General features: G+C 35.4%; 1 protein-coding gene across 2 annotated transcripts in view; it reads right to left on the bottom strand.

The window, feature by feature from the left end:
- raraa (retinoic acid receptor, alpha a) overlaps nucleotides 1–20,245 on the bottom strand; it is a 193,897-nt gene extending 173,652 nt beyond the window's left edge. Inside the window, exon 1 of one of the 2 annotated variants that reach the window (XM_084435082.1) lies at nucleotides 20,040–20,245. The gene's annotated coding sequence lies outside the window, so the exon portion shown is untranslated. Of the gene's footprint in view, nucleotides 1–1,999; nucleotides 2,035–20,039 lie in introns of those variants that run through there. The other variant, XM_084435083.1, reaches the window with a different exon arrangement.
- Nucleotides 20,246–20,641: the final 396 nt, after the last annotated feature.

Below are 20,641 nucleotides of genomic sequence, written 5' to 3'. Positions count from 1 at the left end.
TGGCTCCACTCCAAATGAAATATCAACAGCATGTCCCAGAGTGCTGAGCGAAGAGCACGAGACAGGAAAGGAGCTAAAGAAGAGAGAAAGACATAGGAAAGCAGTGCTATGGAAAAAGAAAACAGAGGGAAACAGACAGAAATTATTTGGAGTGTGGGGTGATCTTAAGACCTGAAACACTTACTGAGCTTTCAGATATGGAACAAAACATGTGGGAAGTCAAACTTGACTTTACCTGCTATTGAAAATAGCAACATTTCCATTAGATGATCACTAGAATGTCCTTAATGCAAATGTTCATTTCATTGTAGTCACTTATTATGCAACATTATCACTCCTCCTATAACCATCTGCAGATTAAAACTCAAATCACATAGATAAAAAAATATTAAACTGAAGAATCTACAGTATGTATGTGCCATTAAAAGAAACATTACTACTATGCCCTGACAGAAGAAGATTCATTTTTAAAAAAATCCCTTTTTTACTGTTTTCCGTTTCAAAGTACGGAAGCCCTGAACCACAACGAAAAAAAAAAAAAAAAAAAAAAAAAAAAACAACATTTTGAGATTAAAGTTCAAATATTTCGAGATTAAAGTCAAAACATTACGAGATTAAAGTCAAAATTACAAATGCAGCCTCATTGACGTAATGTGAAACACACTACAGTGCACACTGCACATGTATAGAGCACATCATATATGGGAAACGGAAACCCAAAATTGTACAGTGAATGGAAAGCCATACAGGTTTGGAGTAGTGTGTTGTGACTTTGCAGATGTTGTTTATGCTCAAACAGCAGCATTACACACTAACTAAAGTTAGAAAAGTTAAATCATAATCAACCACCCCTTTAAAAATCATCCAGCTAAGTTGAATAAAAAGCAGAAACCTTTTGACTGATGAAACATGAGGACAATGAACACATGATGTGATAATATATGGTTTATGTGTGTTTTTCAAGCCATTTTGGGGTATTTCCATATTTATATGAATAATGCAGTGTTAATTGCCATATCCTTTATTACAGTATAGAAACCATTATTCTGTGATAATTTTTTTTTAATTGTATAAAATCCATGATGACTTAATGCATAAGGGTTTGCAGTACATAAGCCAATCATAAAATCATAAAATTAATTTGGACAATAATAATAAAAAATAATAGAATACAAATTATTGGTTAATGTTCAGGAGTGAATTTGAATTATTAGCCAATTAAAAGCAAGAGATAAGAAAAAAAATAAAAACCTGTCAAATAGACAAAGATAATAAAATAAATCTGGTATTACACTTGGCATTTCTGACTGTTTCACTTCTAAAATGATGGCTACGCCCCTGGTTAGCTAAAACTCAAACCATAAAAGAAATGTATTACATTTCAATTAAAAAGAAAATAGAAAAATGAAAACTATTTCAATATATATACTAAAATAACACAGGCCAACCTGTGTCCAGAGACTGATCTGCTGATCAAACTACATTTAGCTTTTATGTGTTCAAAAACAACACTATGGTCTGTCCATGTGAATATTGGTTGAAAACTATGTTCAGATTAAGAGAAAACAGGGTGTGACTGCAGAAATTACAAAAACTGCAGTAACAATAAAGACCATACTAAGTCCAAACTTTGAATAAATACATGTCATTTTATTTCATTAATTCTGTTTATGGGGCTTTTTTGAACAAAAATTTGAACACCTCTATTTCCCCTCTATTTTCCCCACTAGCCTTATGAATTACTTTTAATCTATCCTATTTGAAAACAACTCTTTTGTACTCTCATTTGCCGACCCATGATGGAGGAAAATACAGATGTTTTCAATTTCCTGAGAAATCGAGGCATTTCTGAGGAAGCAATTACAGTTATGGAACAGCAAAAGGTATGGTGTTTTGGATGTTTGTATAAATCACTAGGCACACAGAATATGCTCTAACTAGCTAATAGAAAGGTTAACGGGTTAGTTTAAAAATAAAAATGCTATTATTAATTACTCACCCTCATGTTGTTCCAAACCCACTTTCGTTTATCTTCGCATCTGTAAAGACCCAGAAAGGCAATAAAGACATCATTAACCTCAATTTTCTGAAGTAACGAGAGTGCTTTGTTTTACACATTTACAAAATAAAGAAAGTATTTAGATAAATGATTAATGACGCATGCGTGTTGTGTTGACGTTAGAGCAAATGTTGTTGGATGAACACGCATTGAACATTGATATTTAAGTGGTACATTATGTTTGTGATTTTATGTGCACACAAAGCACTCACATCGCTTCATAAAACTTAAAGTTTAAACCAATGGGGTCACATGGATTACTTTAATGATGTCTTTACCATTCTGGGGCTTAAAAGTGGTAGTTGCATACTGCCCTACAAAGGCAAAAGACCTTAACTCACCAGAGTGTCAAACTGAGAAAAATTACTTTAAAGTTTTTTTGTTGTCCAGCCAATTGTATGATAGGTAGGACACTGAAAATTTGCCAAGTAGTTGTCATAATGAATATATTTATCTACATTAAAAAAAAAAGAGCTCAAACTTGACCTTTGACCCTTATTCGGAAGTTACTGCATTCTGCCTTTGCATTATCTGCAAAACAATAATGGCTCATACAAAGGCAAAGTACCTTAACTTCTAATTTATTGACCATTTTGACAATGATAGTCTTAAAACAACATTTAGTGAGTTCTGTTTAGAAGGCTTAATATTACATCAATGGAATATTACAAAATAAAAAATAATGAGAAGGCTACCTGTACTGGATCGTTTTAAAACTTTATCAGTGTTCTTAATTTAAGTAAAATAACACTTTAAGAAGTTAAAGTAACCTTTCACAAATATTTCTTACATTTGAAAGATTTTAATTTGACACACACAGAGGCCTCTGTTTTCTGACGTGCTCTCTGCTTACCGTTGCGGATTGAGGAACGCGCTGATTAGCCGGTTTCATATGTTGTGTGTGCAAAGATAAGCGCCAGTAAATTTAAAGTATATGCTTACCGGCCCAAAAAACAGGATTTTAACTGTTTAACCGGACGTCTGCCTAGTAATAGCCTACGCACAGCGACACTTAAAATGTCAACCTCCGGACAACTTGCACTTTGATAGATTAGGTTAGCCAGCCGGCACATGATGGATTAAAACACATGATGGATTGTCTTCTCAGTGGATGTCGTTTTCCATGGATTTTGAGTTTGACCATGTTAAAAAAAAGGTAAGCTGCAACCTAAGTTATATCTTCTGGGTTCGTTTGTTTACGTGGTAATGTTTTCTCCTCCCCTTAAGTTACTTCGTGAGGCGTCCCCAACCCACTCGCGTTGTTTTCTGTCAGTGAGTGCATGGACTGTCAGATTGGCTGGATAGTATCCAAGCTTTGATTTATGGTGTCTTACAGCTGACACACCATCTATTAACATTAGGCTATTTTTGGATCAGGAATAGTTGTGTTTTGTGTCAAGTAGCCTATCTTAGCCCAAGTTTGCATCGCTAGCTAGCTAACTAGGCTACCAGTATCCTAGCTGAATTTCACAAAATCTGAAGTAAATTGCATATCTAAAAAAAAAAAAAAATTCTTCATGTAAGTTATCCATATCATCCTTACCTTGATCTTGGTGTTTGCGTTTCAAAACCATCTCCACTATCATTTTCCCGCGAGGATAGGCCATTATTAATGTTAGATAAAGTTAAAAACAACCACTGCAACAATTTTATTTTCACTTTATTTATTTAATGGTTGTGGCAAAAGTGCTTCAATTACATATAGGCATTAACGTTACACCGTAACTTCAGCGCGGCAAAAATGTTACGTTGGTAAAACAAAGGCAGAGTGCCTTAACTCCAACTGTAACTTGATTCCAGCATTCTAGAGTGCAGCGGAACCAAGCTAAAAGACCGTAACTGATGTTAAGGGCTTCTGCCTTTGCTTTACCTCTGCTTTTGGAAGTTATGACAAAAACAACATCTTATTTTTAGCAGAAAAGAACAAAATTGACTCAAGATATTTTTCCACATGATAAAACTGATGTCCATTGTTCCAAAAATGGCAATAACTAATTTTGACCAAAATCGAAGTTAAGGTCTTTTGCCTTTGCACGGCAGCATAGCTGTCAATGGAGGGACAAAAAGCTACTACTTTCATTTTACCTTTAATATAAAAAAATAATAAGAACACAAATGTTTATTAAAATGTATTTTAGTTTTATCATTATGTTAAAAGACCAGTTCCTGTCAAGTAAATAATAACATAACATTCTGAATTTGTGGAATATCCATTTTAAGCGTGCCTATTACTGTATCTAATATGAGTGACCAGATTTTACATTTGGTTCTCTTCTTTAATTACATGTCCTTTTAGTTGTTATGAAGCAGTATGATTTTCTTGTGTCCAAAGCTAACATGCTTGTCCCTTTGCGTTCACAGATTGACAGAGAAGTCAACCTGCTTATGGAAGATGCAGAACTTGCAAAGCACCTTCCCTCATATGGTGACAGGATTGCCCTGATAGATTTTTGCAGGCATCAGACACCATCTGTGAAGCGAAAGCAAGGTCTCTTAGAAAAATTAAGAGAGAAAATGAAGCTTAGAAGGGAGGGAAATAAGGATGAGGAGGTGTCACAAACCTCAAACAAAAAAGCAAGCAGCAAAACAAAATCATGCATACAAAATATTGAAATTGGATGGCTTCACAAAGAAAATAAACGGATAAACAGGTCAGAGCAAGGCAAGGTGGGGGGACTAGAAAACTACAGATAAATGTTTAGGCAGGATATGATGACAAACTAAAAGAGGGAAAGGCATTATTCTTTCACAATGGAGTTTCCACCAAAGGTCAAGAGTCTGATTTTGAATTCAAAGTTTGGGACTTCAAGCAAAATCTTCTTCCCAAGGATCTCTCGGTCGGAACAATTTACAATACTGTCAAACTCCCAATGTTGCGTTTCTATATAGCAACTCATCCAAAAATTAACCTGACTGAAGAGTCTAGTGAATCTAGTGATGAACCTGACCATGCCAGTGATGTCTCCGATTCAGATTCGATAAAAGGTGATGACCTGTATACTCACGACTATGAGCAACTAGAGGTAAATGAGCCTCAAGACACCCTTCCTGATGTGTTCTTGGTTTCTGATGAAGAGACAAGCATACATTCCTCACAAGACCATTTTGCAAGCGTTGCGCTCAATGTCAGCACTGACCCCGCGATTATATTTGGTCCACAACACCATACTTATGGATATTTTCTTAGTGACACAGTGATCCATAAGCCTTTTGACTCACCACAGAGTGCTCCTAATGCTTTGCCCAACAGAAATGTAACCATGCACTACTCAAATAGCTTCAGTGACATGATAGAGGCATTTTCTGACCACAAGATTGTCAACTAGTTCTTGACAGTGAGACGTATACTTCCTAACAACTAAGAGGAAGCAGGCAGTGGTCCGGCGGTCCTTTGCGATGTGTACAGTAGCTTCTGGTCTGATTTCTATGAACACTGCACTGTCAGGACATCTGTAAAAGTGCCTTTCCTCAGGCATGACTTCAGCTCTGACAAATGGAAAGCTGTGGGGCGAATCCTTCTTAAAGGGTTTAAAGATTGCAAATACCTGCCCATTAAGCTAAAGGCAGCATTCCTTGTTTTGTGAGCTTTTTGTGAGCTGCCAGCCAGGAACGAGATGCTCTCAATCAAGCGCTCAAGGACTTTTCCTCTGTTGACATGGATGACCTTCTGGACATCATGAACACTTATGAATGCAGGAGGAGGGTCACGGTTTCCTCTCTACCAGGAATTGTTGACGAAATTGCACACAAGGAACCAATGTTCGTTATTGACTGTTGGAGCGAGGTCACAAAAGGCCAGATCTCTCTTAGCCAAGAAGAAATTCAACAGCTATACAAAGACCTGAAGCCTACACCAAAAAAGGTGACTGGGTTGTTGAAGTTCCCAGCACAAATGTCAGAAAATCAAGCAGAGGTTGCCAACCACCTGAAAAGGTACATCAGGGAAACTGACGAAGACAAACTCTGCAAACTTCTGAGATTCTGTACTGGTTCCAATTTGGTGGTTGCTGAGGCTATTCATGTACAGTTTACCGTCCAGACAGACTTCACCAGAAGGCCGACTGGACATACCTGTGGGATGGTCCTAGAACTCCCTGACTCATATGACAATTTCCCACAGTTCCATGCTGAATTGAATTGTGTTCTGGATAGTAACATCTGTGTCATTGACATTGTATAGTTGGACATTTTATAAACTCAGAACATCATTACTATCAATCCATACTCACAACCTTAAAGGAACACTTCGACTTTTTGGGACTTTAGCTTATTCACCGTATCCCCCAGAGTGAGATCAGTCCATCCATACATACCTTTTTCATCTCCGTGCGTGCTTTAAGTCTGTTTGACGCACCCACCGCTAGCCTAGCTTAGCACAAAGACTGGATGTAAATGGCTACAGCTAGCATACTAATCCCAATAAGTGACAAAATAATGCCAACATTTTCCTATTTACATGTTGTGATTTGTATAGTCACAGTGTGTACAAATAACAAGGTCATATGAGACACAGACATTTTTTAAACGTTTAAATACTGGGAACTATTTTCTCAGAAGGCGAAGCACTGCTACTTGGGCGGAGTGATTAGCGCAGCACCCGAGAAGTGCCGTTCCGTCAACAAAACCAACGTGACTAACTAGCTAGTAGCGAACGTGATTCGTGATCATGGCTGACTTTGATGAATTGTCAGAGTATTTTTATTTGGTATCAAACCAAGATCCAGAACCATATCATTTTGAGCCAGAATACACAGACGAGGAGTTACAAACTTTGGAAGCTGATAGACAAGATGCCGAACAGACTGAGGTCGAGGGGAGAATCAGAACAGGAGTAGCCTACTATTTCACAAACAAGGTCACTGTTTCTCAAAAATGAAAACTGCCCATACCACCCTCCAATTCATTATAAGTTGAAGGCTTCAGTCCTGAAAGTTACCTTTAGCGCCGCTTATTTGTTACTGGGGCGATAGAGCGCGTTTGTGACAACACAATACTAACATTACAGGGGATGGAGCCCGGGAACAACTGTAATATATAGTGAGCACCCTATTCATGTAATAGTGTCACGAAGGTTACATTACATCTAACGTTAGCTAATGGCACTGTAACAGTAGGCTAGTCATCTAAAAACATAACGGAACACTTACCGCAGCCGCAGGTGATCCACTTTGTCCTGTCTTTACTATCGATGGGATGGCCGTAACGTTATCCTTCAGCACATGTTTCATGCTCCGTGTGGCAAATTCAATTTTTTCAAAATAGTCGTCCTCAGTGAAATGTTCTGAGCAAACGCGATAGTCCTTGATGATGTCTACAGGTGTTATTGGATCTATATCCAGAGCAAGTATCTATTGATTCATCAGGTCAGCATTTTTGGTTGGAATTCCCGTTTATTGTTGCAGCTCTTTACAATACAGCGAACACCCATGATTGTAAACTTTGCATTTACTATCTAGTAATTGCTGACTCTATTACTCCAACTCTGAGCGAACTCTCTGCTCCTCACCACGGCGCTTCTCGGGTGCTGCGCTAATCACTCCGCCCAAGTAGCAGTGCTTCGCCTTCTGAGAAAATAGTTCCCAGTATTTAAACATTTAAAAAATGTCTGTGTCTCATATGACCTTGTTATTTGTACACACTGTGACTATACAAATCACAACATGTAAATAGGAAAATGTTGCCGTTATTTTGTCACTTATTGGGATTAGTATGCTAGCTGTAGCCATTTACATCCAGTCTTTGTGCTAAGCTAGGCTAGCGGTGGGTGTGTCAAACAGACTTAAAGCACGCACGGAGATGAAAAAGATATGTATGGACTAATCTAACTCTGAGGGATACGGTGAATAAGCTAAAGTCCCAAAAAGTCGAAGTGTTCCTTTAATGCCAATAAATGCAGAATTTTGAAGAAAAAGCATGCTCATACTTGAAAACATATAAAAGCGCAGAACACTCTTTTCACACTATTTGAGACTTTGCATGTGGTACCTGTGCAAATACACTGTATCTATTGTGTTTACATTTTATGTTTACGTTGTAGTTATGTAACATTTTATGTTAAAGTCCAACTGAAATCAAAATGGACCCTATTTACTTTGTTAGCGCATATTACTAGTCTTGTGGTGAACAATTAATCCGTGCAAGTTAAAACACAGAAAAACATTTTTTGGCTTCGTAATCTTTAATCAAAATCTGAAAATCCTTCACAGCACTCGAGAAAAGTCGTTTGCAACTTCAGGTTCACGCGGACTTTAACATTCCTAGTTTATGTTGATTCAAATTAATGTACACATTGAATGTAGAATTCTGAAGAAAAATAGGTTCATACTCAAGTTGAGCAGTGTTAGAGCATGTACTGCATAAAACTCTTGTGCTGTTGAGACTTTGCACGTTAACACTGTACATGTTGTTTACATGTTCACATAATGATTCATATTCATATTGAATGTTTAAGTACTAACAGAGTTAAACAACATTTCAAAAAGGTATACCAAGATTTCTTGGAAGCTTTTTGAAATGCTTCCTGAGGTTTGCATATGCTTACTGTCCATAAACTGTTAAAAAATAATTGTTATGAAATGTTAAATCTGAATTGGGCATGTATATTAAGTATTTTGCATGTATTGCCTCTACTAGTGCACACTACTAGTTTATTTTGATAACTGTTGGTTACTGGTGTAGTACTGTAATTTCCTGTTTGTTCAAGCATACATCACAACTGTGTTTTATATAAAAAAAAGTTTATTACACTTACAGCTCAAAAATAATACAATATATTAGCATAAGTTTTTTTTTTTTTTTACAGTCTGATCTGAGCTGGGTGTCACACAGTTTGTGTGTGTGTGTGTGTCTGTGTGTGTGTATATATATATATATATATATATATATATATATATATATATATATATATATATATATATATGTGTGTGTGTGTGTGTGTGTGTGTGTGTGTGTGTGTGTGTGTGTGTGTGTGTGTGTGTATTACATCAAATTGTGTATCTCCTGTCTAAGTATAATGTACAGGTTTCTGCCTTCCTCAGCATCCTCTGGAGGAAGAAGATGAAGCTCATCCATTAACAGGCAACAAAGTTCAAACACTGTCTCATCACATGGGTACGTCAACAAGTGACACTCCTCCTGGCAGTTCTGAACATCCAAAGAATTGCACTGGAAAAGATAGTTGTCTGATCCATAAAGATGAGGAGTCATATACATTATGGATGGACGTCCACGAGGTGCCTTTATGTTCCGTTGCACTCAGATTCTGTGTGCGTTCCACATCTGCACAAATCTGTCAAGTTCATCCTTAAATGACAAAGGCACATAAAATCCTCCATTAAAATCTCATTAAAAAATTACATTTTTTATTTTATATATATATATATATATATATTACATTATTACTATAGGCCTATTACAGTCTTGCTAATATTTTAAGCAAATAAATATGTGGATAGATAGACAAACAGACACAGAAAGACAGAAAGAAAGATAGATAGATAGATAGATAGATAGATAGATAGATAGATAGATAGATAGATAGATAGATAGATAGATAGATAGATAGATAGATAGATAGATAGATAGATAGATAGATAGATCATTTCCCACCTGTACAAGTGTTGTAAAGCAAATCTGCACGATTGATTTGTCAAGGAAGTCCCCATTGAAATAGTCTTCTTCTTTTAAAGCCTGAAAAAAGTTCATCCAAAACTGAATATTCTCTTTCCGAAGTATGCTCCAAAAGCTCTCAATTCTTTGATTATGTTTGCTTGAACTGTATAAGAAACTCCGGTGAAAAGCAAAGTCATCAGTAGCATCTCGTCGAAGAAAGTTCTGCATCTGCTCCATAGCAAAGTTTTCAGTCCCACGATCGGCACGGATTCTTCTAGGACAACCATCTCTATTCTTTACTGTCTCAATAAAATATGTTGCAATGACTTTCGGGTCATTATTGGTGAAATACACTTTCAACCACGTCACGTTACGTGAGAATCCATCAACACATTAATGCAGAGGCTGTACAGTTTAAGCTTATCGTACGAGTCAATGTGCCACTGCCACATAAAGTTTGGACCAGGATTGTGGTACCTCCTCCAGCGGAGTCTTCGTGCTCGTCAATAGGCAACGCCATCTGGGTCGAGAACACTTAACTGTAACCGTACTGTTTCCCTCTTCACTGTAAATCCTTTCTGGATACATTTTAAGTGCATCATTCTGTATCCAATCATTTGGCCGGATCCCGTGTTTCCTCAGAAATAAAGCTGGCTACCTCCATCCAGTCTGAAAAGTGTTTTCGCCTGTAAAGTCTATTCCGGCGCAGTATATTTTGTAATGTCCTAAGACAAATGGTAATGCCATGTTGGTAGATTAGGGGATTTTATAAATCTCAGGGGGGCTTGTGTTTGAAATTGCGTTCTCCTTCTCGGTTGAAATCGCGTTCAGTTTAGATTGCGTTCCGGATTAAATTGCGTTACTGGGGTCAGATCATCGAGCATCAAGTTAACCAAACAGCCAAAAACAGAACTATATTTTTCGCTTCCTGTTTAATAGAGCAGTTTTTGACTAAAATAAGCTGTAAAGTGGACCAGACTTTATGACGGTAGTCAAAACTCTGGGAATGTGAGACTATTTGCTCCTACCCACCATCAACCACAAACAACTGCCTGGGGAACATAAATACACCACCAATCATTACTTATAACCAGATTATAGAGCTGACAGGCCTGCTGAGATTGTCAGGGCAAGCTCGTACAGGCTGATGGGATAATATTAGACAGAGAGAGAGAGAGAGAGAGAGAGAGAGAGAGAGAGAGAGTCTCTAAGGCACAGCAGGGTAGATGGGTTTTAGGGCCTGGGCTTTCCTTGGCACTCTCAGCTCCATGTGTATCTGGTGAGGGTCTAAGCTCTGGAGATACTGCTGGAGAAACTGATACTGGTGGCAAGGGGAGGGAGAGGGGAATTCTGCTGATCACAATAAGGTCTCTTTTCTCTGAAAATGTTATCAGGTTCAATTAGGGAAAGGACAGGCTTGGCTTTCTTTTTATAGTAGAGCGCCCAGGGCTATGTGACATGTAATTACATCGTAATGTAACCTGAGAGCTTGTCTGCAGTTTACGGTCTGCTAGTTAATTACAGTGTATGATGTTGTAGTGTTTGAGTGTTTTATTGTATAGTTTTGCACCAATATTGGTGATAATTTCAGTGTATTTTGGTGTAATACTGTACTGTGATGGAACCAACTAAACATGATTAGTAGTGATGTATGGGCTTTAATTATTTAAAAAATAATAATAATAAAGAGATTTAAAGGGGTTTAAGAGAATAAGGAAAATAAAAGAACTAAGTATGTTATTGTAAAGTAAAAAAAAATTATGTAAAAAAAAATGCACACATTCTTCACTGCATTGCATGCTTACATTCACTCTTAATCTTATGCCTAATACGTTGAAGACAAATACAAAGATCTGTCATGAAACTCTAGATGGCGCAGGCTAATAGGTCATTTAACTCAAGCTGCTTGTAATCACATTGTTATCTATAGCAGTGGTTCTCAATTCCAGTCCTCGGGACCCGCTGCTCTGCACATTTTGTATGTCTCCCTTATTTAACACACCTGAACCAGATCATCAGGTCATTAGGAGAGACTCCATGAACTGAACTGAGTGTGTCAGATAAGAGAGACATACAAAATGTGCAGAGCAAGGGGCCCCGAGGACTGGAATTGAGAACCACTGATCTATAGGGCAGAGGTGATTGGTTCCTATTGTATCAGTCGCCAATGAGCTCACATGCTCAACCTTCAAATACTTGGGTAGCATTTGTCTTAGCAGTGCAGCACGCTTCAGAAATCCTCCTCTTTCCCCAGCTCTACCTGTATAGATCTGCTACAAGTAATTCATGTATACGCTATATTGTACAGCAGTAGAATGTCTTACTTGCTCACAGCTGCGTATCGTGTATGTATTGGCAGTAGCAAATCCCGTACTTGCTCAATAACCTACTGTAAATCAGCAGCAGTGTATGATCTATTCCACCAAGACCAAACATATCAAACACGCAGAGAGTTGTCATGACAGAACTCAGGTTATTCAGTTATGAATTACATGAATCATGTAAGTTATAGGCTATATTTTCAATTCAAAATTTGACAAAAAAGTCAAAAACTGCATCTGGACCTTACTATCGGTCGTTAAAATACTTCTATTGTAAAACAGTTAGAAAATATTAGATGTTTAGCTACTTACATCTTACTCACACTCATGCGCATGTAACTGAAGCATCATGCAGGAATTCATGTTTGTCTGCTGTTAATCATTATTTTAAATGTTTTTATTATTTGGGGGGACATGTAGCCAATATCTATGGTGGTTATGGCCGTGGAACCAGGGACCCTCTTGCTGTGAGGTGACAGTGCCACTGAACCACTCATTTTAAACCATTTAAAAATACAATTAGAATTTATTCAAAGTAGAGCCAAAGACATGTGTTTGATTACCAAGAAATGCATGATCTGATATCATTTCTATATGAAAACCTCTGCAGTTGAATACAATGAAAGTCACTTTGGATAAAAGCATCTGTCCTAAATGCAAATGAATCTTGAATGATTCCAAAACAGCCAAGCTTCTAAAGTTGTAAAAGTATGTTTTAAGTTGTCAATAAGTTGAAATTGTGCGTATCAGTGTTCAATCAAAAATGAAAAAGTGTACGTGCACTAGAAGCACACTTTACATATGGATACTTATAAAAACTAATTAGATCATGTTGCATAGGCTTATGCACATAAAACCCAATCAAGTGCATGATTTCGGGCAGGGTCACAGTCTATGGCCTGGTTTCACAGACAGAGATAAAGCCAGAATTAGGCCTTAGTTAAAATAGGGCATTTAAGTAACTTTTTAAAATGTGCCTTAGAAAAACATTACCGGTGTGCATCTTGAGAAAAAAAAACAATGGCACTAACATATTTTAAGTTATGTCAGTGCAAGTTCAAGTTGCTTTCAGTTAAGACAGCTCAAACATGCATTTTAGTCTGGGACTAGATTTAAGCCTCGTCTGTGAAACCGGGCATATATGTTCCACAAAGCACATTCTTTGTGCATGATTAAGTAACTAACCCATTGACATAGTCCACATATCCAGAGCTGTATCTGAAAGTCAAAAACTATTACTTTCCCTTTGCTTCTCCCCATTTCCATGCGCTTTCTACTCCACCCTATTATATAAGTTTTGACTGTTTTCCAGAGTCACTTTTTCCTTTAGGTCCAATGAATATCTGTGGGAAACACCTATGATTATAAATCCATATGAGGAATTGTCTTGTGCACATACATAAGCTCTGTTTCAAAACGTACCAAGCTTCCAAGCACTTTAAGACATCATAGCTGTGCTCTCGATGCAAAGAGTGTTTCAAAATATGGGCAGCAACATTATGTATGCCTTCTAAGACAGCTCAGGGCAGCACTGGATGTATATTGCAATCCCAGAATGCACTGCAAAGAGTTCAGTGGAAAAAAATATTCAAGATGATGGAGAAGAGATAAATGGCAGTTATAAATATATTTCATTTAATACTCAAAAGTATTTATTAAAAAATAGTATTTTTTTGAATACTATTCTTACTTTAATATTAATTCTATAATAGTTTCAAAGTATTAATAATCTGTGTATTTTACTGTTTTTTTATGCTTATTAGCTCTATTTTAAACTGCTGCATTTAAAATCAGTCACTTATGAGGTTTGATTTAGTTTAGGCTGCTGTCTCAGCTACATTGAGAGCAACAGAACGACTTACAGTAAAGCAGCACACATGATGCTAAAAAAAGCAGGGCAGAATAACAGCCAAAGACACCCATCTAGAGCAGGTAATGTGACTTTTTTATATAAATAATGAATCAATACATCATTAATCCTTCTTCCAAAACTTGCTTTTTTTTTTTTTTTCCTTATACCCTGATTCACTATGGTAAGCCTATTGCAGGCCTAAGTGTTTATATTTTAGACGTGTCAGGATTGTTTTGTGGGAAATTATAAAGGTTGATATGGAGCAGCTAAATCTTGAACCTCCGGGGAATCACCCATTTAAAAAACTGTAAAAAAAGAACACAACAGAACTTGTAATAAAACGAGAATCAACATTGGATTTTTTCTTTGCAAATGAATACTTTGTGAAGGAAACATGACCAAAACACAATCACAATATGTTTATGTTTCCTTCACAAAGTCATCACAGTCACGCAGAGCTGAAGCACAACCAATATACAATATATATATATATATATATATTCAATATATATATTCATATATATTCATATAAATATTCAATGATCAAACTTTTTTATGGTTATAGTTTTAATTAACTAATAACCCTGGTTTGGGTAGAAAAAACAATGCAGCATTTTATAGTGGAAGTGTTCTCCTACCTCACTGTTCTCTATCTCTTTCTCAACATCTATCTATTCTTTACCTCTCTCTAACTCTATCTCATGAGCACAGGGATTTGTCTCGTCTGACACATAGAGATTATCTAATACCATCAAAGGAAGTAGAAAGATAAAACGATGGTGCATTAAAATAAGTGGAGTCAAGACTTAACCATATCACTGTGTGTGTGTTGAAGGTAAAGAACCTTGGCATTTCCATCCTCCGCTCCTGGCACCACACGGATTTAACTTCCCAGACCCTGCTCCTATTCCTGCCTTCTCTCCATCTCTCCGTCTTTTCCCACACTCTCATGCTCTCTAGAGGCACTGGATGCAGCATCATGGCTTCAAGCAGTAAAATCACTATAGCATTTCCAGCTTTTACCACACAATTTAAACACCCATTTTGCAAAAATGTGTGCATCCCGTATCGTTTGCATGTTTGTCAAGCACACTGCACTGTAAGATACATTATTCCTTAGTATGCTCTCTTGTTTTGGCAAATAGAAGGACATTCTATTAGTAGGACATGCATTCCATGCATACAGAAAATGTGCTTACTGTGCAGAGTATACATACAGTACAATATACTGCAAAGGTTCTATACACAGGTATTATGCTATTCTGAATATTGCCATTTACTAGCCAAACTTTACTCTGGATCACTTTTATTGTAAAATTGGGTTGCACTTCATTTGACAGTACGAGCACTTACGTGTACTTAAGGTAACTACATGCATGGGTGAAGGTCAAGTTTAGGGGAAGATTCAGGGTTAGTACCTAGTTACCCAGTTATTGCAATTACTATAATAAGTACATAGTAAGTAAATGGGGAACATGACTAAAATAAAGTGCTACACAAAATTGTATTATCATTGTGTAAACAGTTTATTGCCACAGAATGTAACTATATCATAATGTTGGATATAGAAGCATGTTATTGTTGCAAAATGTAACGTTCTAATCTGCTAAATACAACTATCAAGTCTGAAGATATTCAAATATTATAAACATTAACAACATGATTTTCTTTAAACCTGCTTTAAAACAATGTGAATTGTGAAAAGCACTATATATATATATATATATATATATATTTGACTTGACTATCAGAATGATAATTATTACAGGTCTGTATGTTCTGTTCTGTCAGTTCCGTCTGTTATCAGGCTGTTATTGTATGAAGATTTTCTACATATTTGAAAGAAGTCTTTCATGCTCACCAAGACTGCATTTATGTGATCAAAAATACACAAAAAAAATTATATTGTGAAATATTATTACAATTAATATAACTGTTTTCTATTTAAATATATTTTATATTTCCTGTGATGCAAAGCTGAATTTTCAGCATCATTACTCCAGTCTTCAGTGTCACATGATCCTTCATAAATCATTCTAATATGCTGATTTGCTGCTCAAAAAAACATTTCTTATTATTATCAATGTTGAAAACAGTTGTGTTGCATCATATTTTTTAGGAAACCATGCCAGACTCTTTTTCTGGATCCTTTGATGAATAGAAAGTTCAAAAGAACAGCATTTATTAGAACGTAGAACTTATTGTGTCACTGTATGAGTGTCATTAAAACAGATGTTATTATTCAAGTAGCTAGCTAGATTTTTTTACGGTAAACAAAGCTCTCCACGCACATACTCAACATAATGAAATATATTGTATCAATCAACAAAGTCAAAGAGCAAAGAAAATCTCCTTTGAAAAATATGGCTATGTGATATAATAAGTCCATTCTAAAAGCTATAAAGAGGTTTATCGGGTCCAAAATGAATCAATTATACTCTATACTCTACAATAGTAGAAGCTCTCTCATGTTACAGTCAACCATTCCAGATGCATGTATGATTCCATTTGCAAAACAATCTGGTCCATAAACCATGCAAAAACAACTGAAATTAAAAACAGAGCAATTGAAATACTAATTAAATGTCAATTGCAAGGAGATGTTGAGTCACTATCATGTTCTTAATGCCAGAATGCTTTTTCCATCCCATGCTGACACGGGTCTTACTCATTGGATAGAGAAGTGGACGAAGAACAAGTGCTCATCAGGAGACGAAGAAAGAGCTGAATGTGCGTCACTCATGTTGGAACGTCAAACAACGGAACACAAACAGTGAAATATATATAGCCGCTATTACCTGTTTGGTATTGTATTGGACATTGTTTGCATTAGTATTGTATATCAACATACAATACGTAACAGCTGTTTGACATTGAAATCATGGCCAAAACAACCAGCACATACAAGAGTTATCTGACACGAGGGGATGTTTAAAGTGTAAATATGATAGGTCTGAACTCAAACACCACTTGACAGTAATGAACAGGGCAGTGTGAGAAGAGTGTATTGTACTATGACCTTGATTTAATTAACTACAAGGTAACATGACATACAAGTTGTAGGCTATACCCCCCAAAAATTCTACTGAATAATGGCTTCATTTCATTGTGTTTCACAGTATTCAGTGACTTAATGGGACAAATACTGAATATAAAATAAAAACCTTGACAGTACAAAAAATAGAGCTGCATGATATTGAAGAAAATGCGATATGCGATAACTAATTAAATAATGCGATTTTCGATATGCGATACGATAATGCTTAATGTGTGTAAAATAAACTTAAATTATCTTTAAAATATATTTACAATTATATAACCTACATACGTGTCTCACATTCTTTTTTTGACAAGAAAACATCCCAACAACTTGTGAAAGTGAACATCAGTGTTTTACTGTAGCATAAGAAGTGTTATTTTAACATCAGTGTAAACCACGGGGTTTAGGGTTACAGGTAGGCCTACATTAGGTTTATTTAACAACAGAACATGAATAATCAAATGTAAAAATAAAACACTGCTTAGTTTTCACTGTATGAATTCAATATATTCTTATTAAAGCTATAAAGTTATTCAGCCAAGAGCATGCAGTGAGTGATTTTGTCTTTGTCTTTTGTTCATGACCAATATTATTGCAAGCTGTTGTGATATGCATATCGTGATATATACATTTGCGATATTTCGATAATTCTGATATATTGTGCAGCCCTAACAAAAATATATTTGCCCATATAATTATATCCATTGCAACAATCTATCCATCTATATTCATATGAAGACAAATTCCTACCTTCAGCTTGCCAGACTTGCTGAGTTTTTTTCTATCATTTGATAACTAATGGTATGATACCTAAGCTGTTACTTTCTCAGCAGCCTTTGGTACTGGATATATTTCGATATATATATCATAATTCATGCTTCCATGGTAACAGCTACTTCTCTGCCTGATCCTTTGGATTATGGGGTTGTAGTTCTTCACTAAGACTTTGACAATTGCCTTGTTAATCTTCATCAAGGATGTAACCAAATGTTTGGGAGGACCAAATGTACATTTAAGAATCCATTAACAAAAAACTCAACACTCTCTCGTGGCAATTAGTAACTGTTTTGGCGAATTTACAATCTAGATTGTTTTCCACGGTTTAGCAGTGGAGATAGCTTCATGCTTACTTTTTTCCATAAAAATCGCATGTTTCCTTATGAATCATTTTGTATAAATTCATACAAAATGACCACCTTGAATATTGAAGGGCATAATGGTCATTGCTCTTTAAAAAACGTGGAATCTAGTTAGTTTAGTTACCACAGTAACCAACCAAATAAATAAATAAATGACATATAGGCCTAGATCCTGTATTAATTAAATTTTATACAAAGTACCATAGTATTACAGTATATTGGACGTGGGGCCATGCACGTGTATTTTTTAAAGTTGACTACGTAGGCTACTGTAGGTTTCATATTATAGCCTATGGAAATCAGTTCCATGACAATGGAAATACAACCACTTTTGTTAGTATAATTTACCAAACTACAGCAATTACAAATCTAAAAGGAAATAAGAAATGGAAGATACAGTAGAATCGGTAAATATAAGTTTCGATAAAATGAGCATAGGTTCACATTTGCGCTACAGCCTGTCTGTCAAAAGCATCTGTTTCAGCGCAACAGTGAAATGATGAGCAACTTTTGAATGTAGTCCACACTTGTTCACTTCAAAACTAGACAGTACAACAACTATCAACATTTTTACAATGACAGTGAAAACATACAGAGCTATGGGGCGCCGTTTGTAAAGCGGCTCACACTGAAAATAACAGCAACATTTTGTCACATTTAGCTTCAAATTTTTTTTAAAAAACTGGTATGAATTTTTTACGGTCACTTTTTTAGCACATTTACAAGAATATTGTCAACTTAGATATATTTTAAGTAGTTAAATCTAAATCTAAATGTTACATCTAAATGTTAAATCTAAATCTAAATGTTAAATCTAAATATTCAATCTAAATCTAAATCTAAATGTTAAATCTAAATATTAAATCTAAATCTAAATGTTAAATCTAAATCTAAATGCTAAATCTAAATCTAAATGTTAAATCTAAATGTTAAATCTAAATATTAAATCTAAATGTTAAATCTAAATGTTAAATCTAAATATTAAATGTTAAATGTTAAATCTAAATGCTAAATCTAAATGTTAAATCTAAATCTAAATGTTAAATCTAAATATTAAATCTAAATCTAAATGTTAAATCTAAATGTTAAATCTAAATGTTAAATCTAAATGTTGAATCTAAATCTAAATCTAAATGTTGAATCTAAATGTTTCGGGTGAAACTAAATATTTAACTAATATGCAAATTCAAAATGCCGGTAACCGGATTTAGATTCAACATTTAGATTTAGATTTAACATTTAGATTTAACATTTAGATTTAGATTTAACATTTAGATTCAACATTTAGATTTAGATTTAACATTTAGATTTAGCATTTAGATTTAGATTTAACATTTAGATTTAACATTCAGATTTAGATTTAACATTTAGATGTAACATTTAGATTTAGATTTAACATTTAGATTTAACATTTAGATTTGGATTTAGATTTAACATTTACATTTAACATTTAGATTTAACATTTAGATTTAACATTTAGATTTAACATTTAGATTTAGATTCAACATTTAGATTTAACATTTAGATTTAGATTTAATATTTAGATTTAACATTTAGATTTAGATTTAACATTTAGATTTAGATTTAGCATTTAGATTTAACATTTAACATTTAGATTTAACTATTTAAAATATCTCTAAGTTGACAAATATTGTTGTAAATGTGCTAAAAAGTGACTGTTTAAAAAACTGGTATACATTTTTGACGTTGTTTGAAGCTAAATGTGACAAAATGTTGCTGTTATTTTCAGCGTGAGCCGCTTTACAAACGGCGCCCCATACAGAGCTGCCTACCAAGACCACAATTATTTGAGGCAAACACCCAAAAATGATGTCTAGGTGTAGTGCTTTGAGACGCTGGCCATATTATTCGGTACTATGGGACTGTTCGTGCAAAACTTATCTCGCAGTGTCATGGTGCCTATTTGGTCCCTAAAGAAAACATCTCTAGCATGATGTATTATCCTCAGCAGTTCTTTAGTAAAGGTGAGAGAGTAAAGAAGAGCTTGAATAAATACCTGAACCTGTTGACTCCGCCCCCGCCGCGGCTCACCGCCTCAACTCTTGACGCACAGTTTGATGCTGCAGTAAACTTCCCCGTCTGCTCAACAAAAGAGCAATAAACGTGTCATTGAGGACCTTCAGGTGTCTTTTAGTAGGAGTTGAGACAGAACCCTGTATGAAGCAGCGGCCATTTGAGAGTCATGTGTGCTGAGTGTATGTGTGTGTGTGTGTGTCTGTGAAACCCAACACGAGTGAATGAACCCGCCCCGTTTCCTCAAAGTCCCGTTAACTCTCTCATCTCCATCTTTGACGGTTTCTATCACTGGCAGCCTGTGCTTCTGATATAACAACATATCAAAACTTTCAATCATACTAATAACAAACATTAGTAGTTTTCTGTTCACTGTAGTACTGTAGCCTACTGTTATATGTTATGTATTCATTTTTCTTTTAATCATTTTAAAATGTATTTAGTTATTTCAATCGACGTTTTTATTGTTTAGTTATTTAAATCAACATTTCTGTTCTTTTTATTTTATTTTATTCATTAGAATCATTTATTTATTTAAATCAATTTAAATGTAATTTGTTTATTTTTACACAGAGAATCCTGGGA

Source organism: Rutilus rutilus, assembly GCF_951802725.1.
Source record: "Rutilus rutilus genome assembly, chromosome: 16".
In the NCBI taxonomy this organism is placed as follows: Eukaryota; Metazoa; Chordata; class Actinopteri; order Cypriniformes; family Leuciscidae; genus Rutilus; species Rutilus rutilus.
Note: the sequence above shows the minus strand (reverse complement) of the source record. Positions and strands in the feature narration are given on the sequence as shown.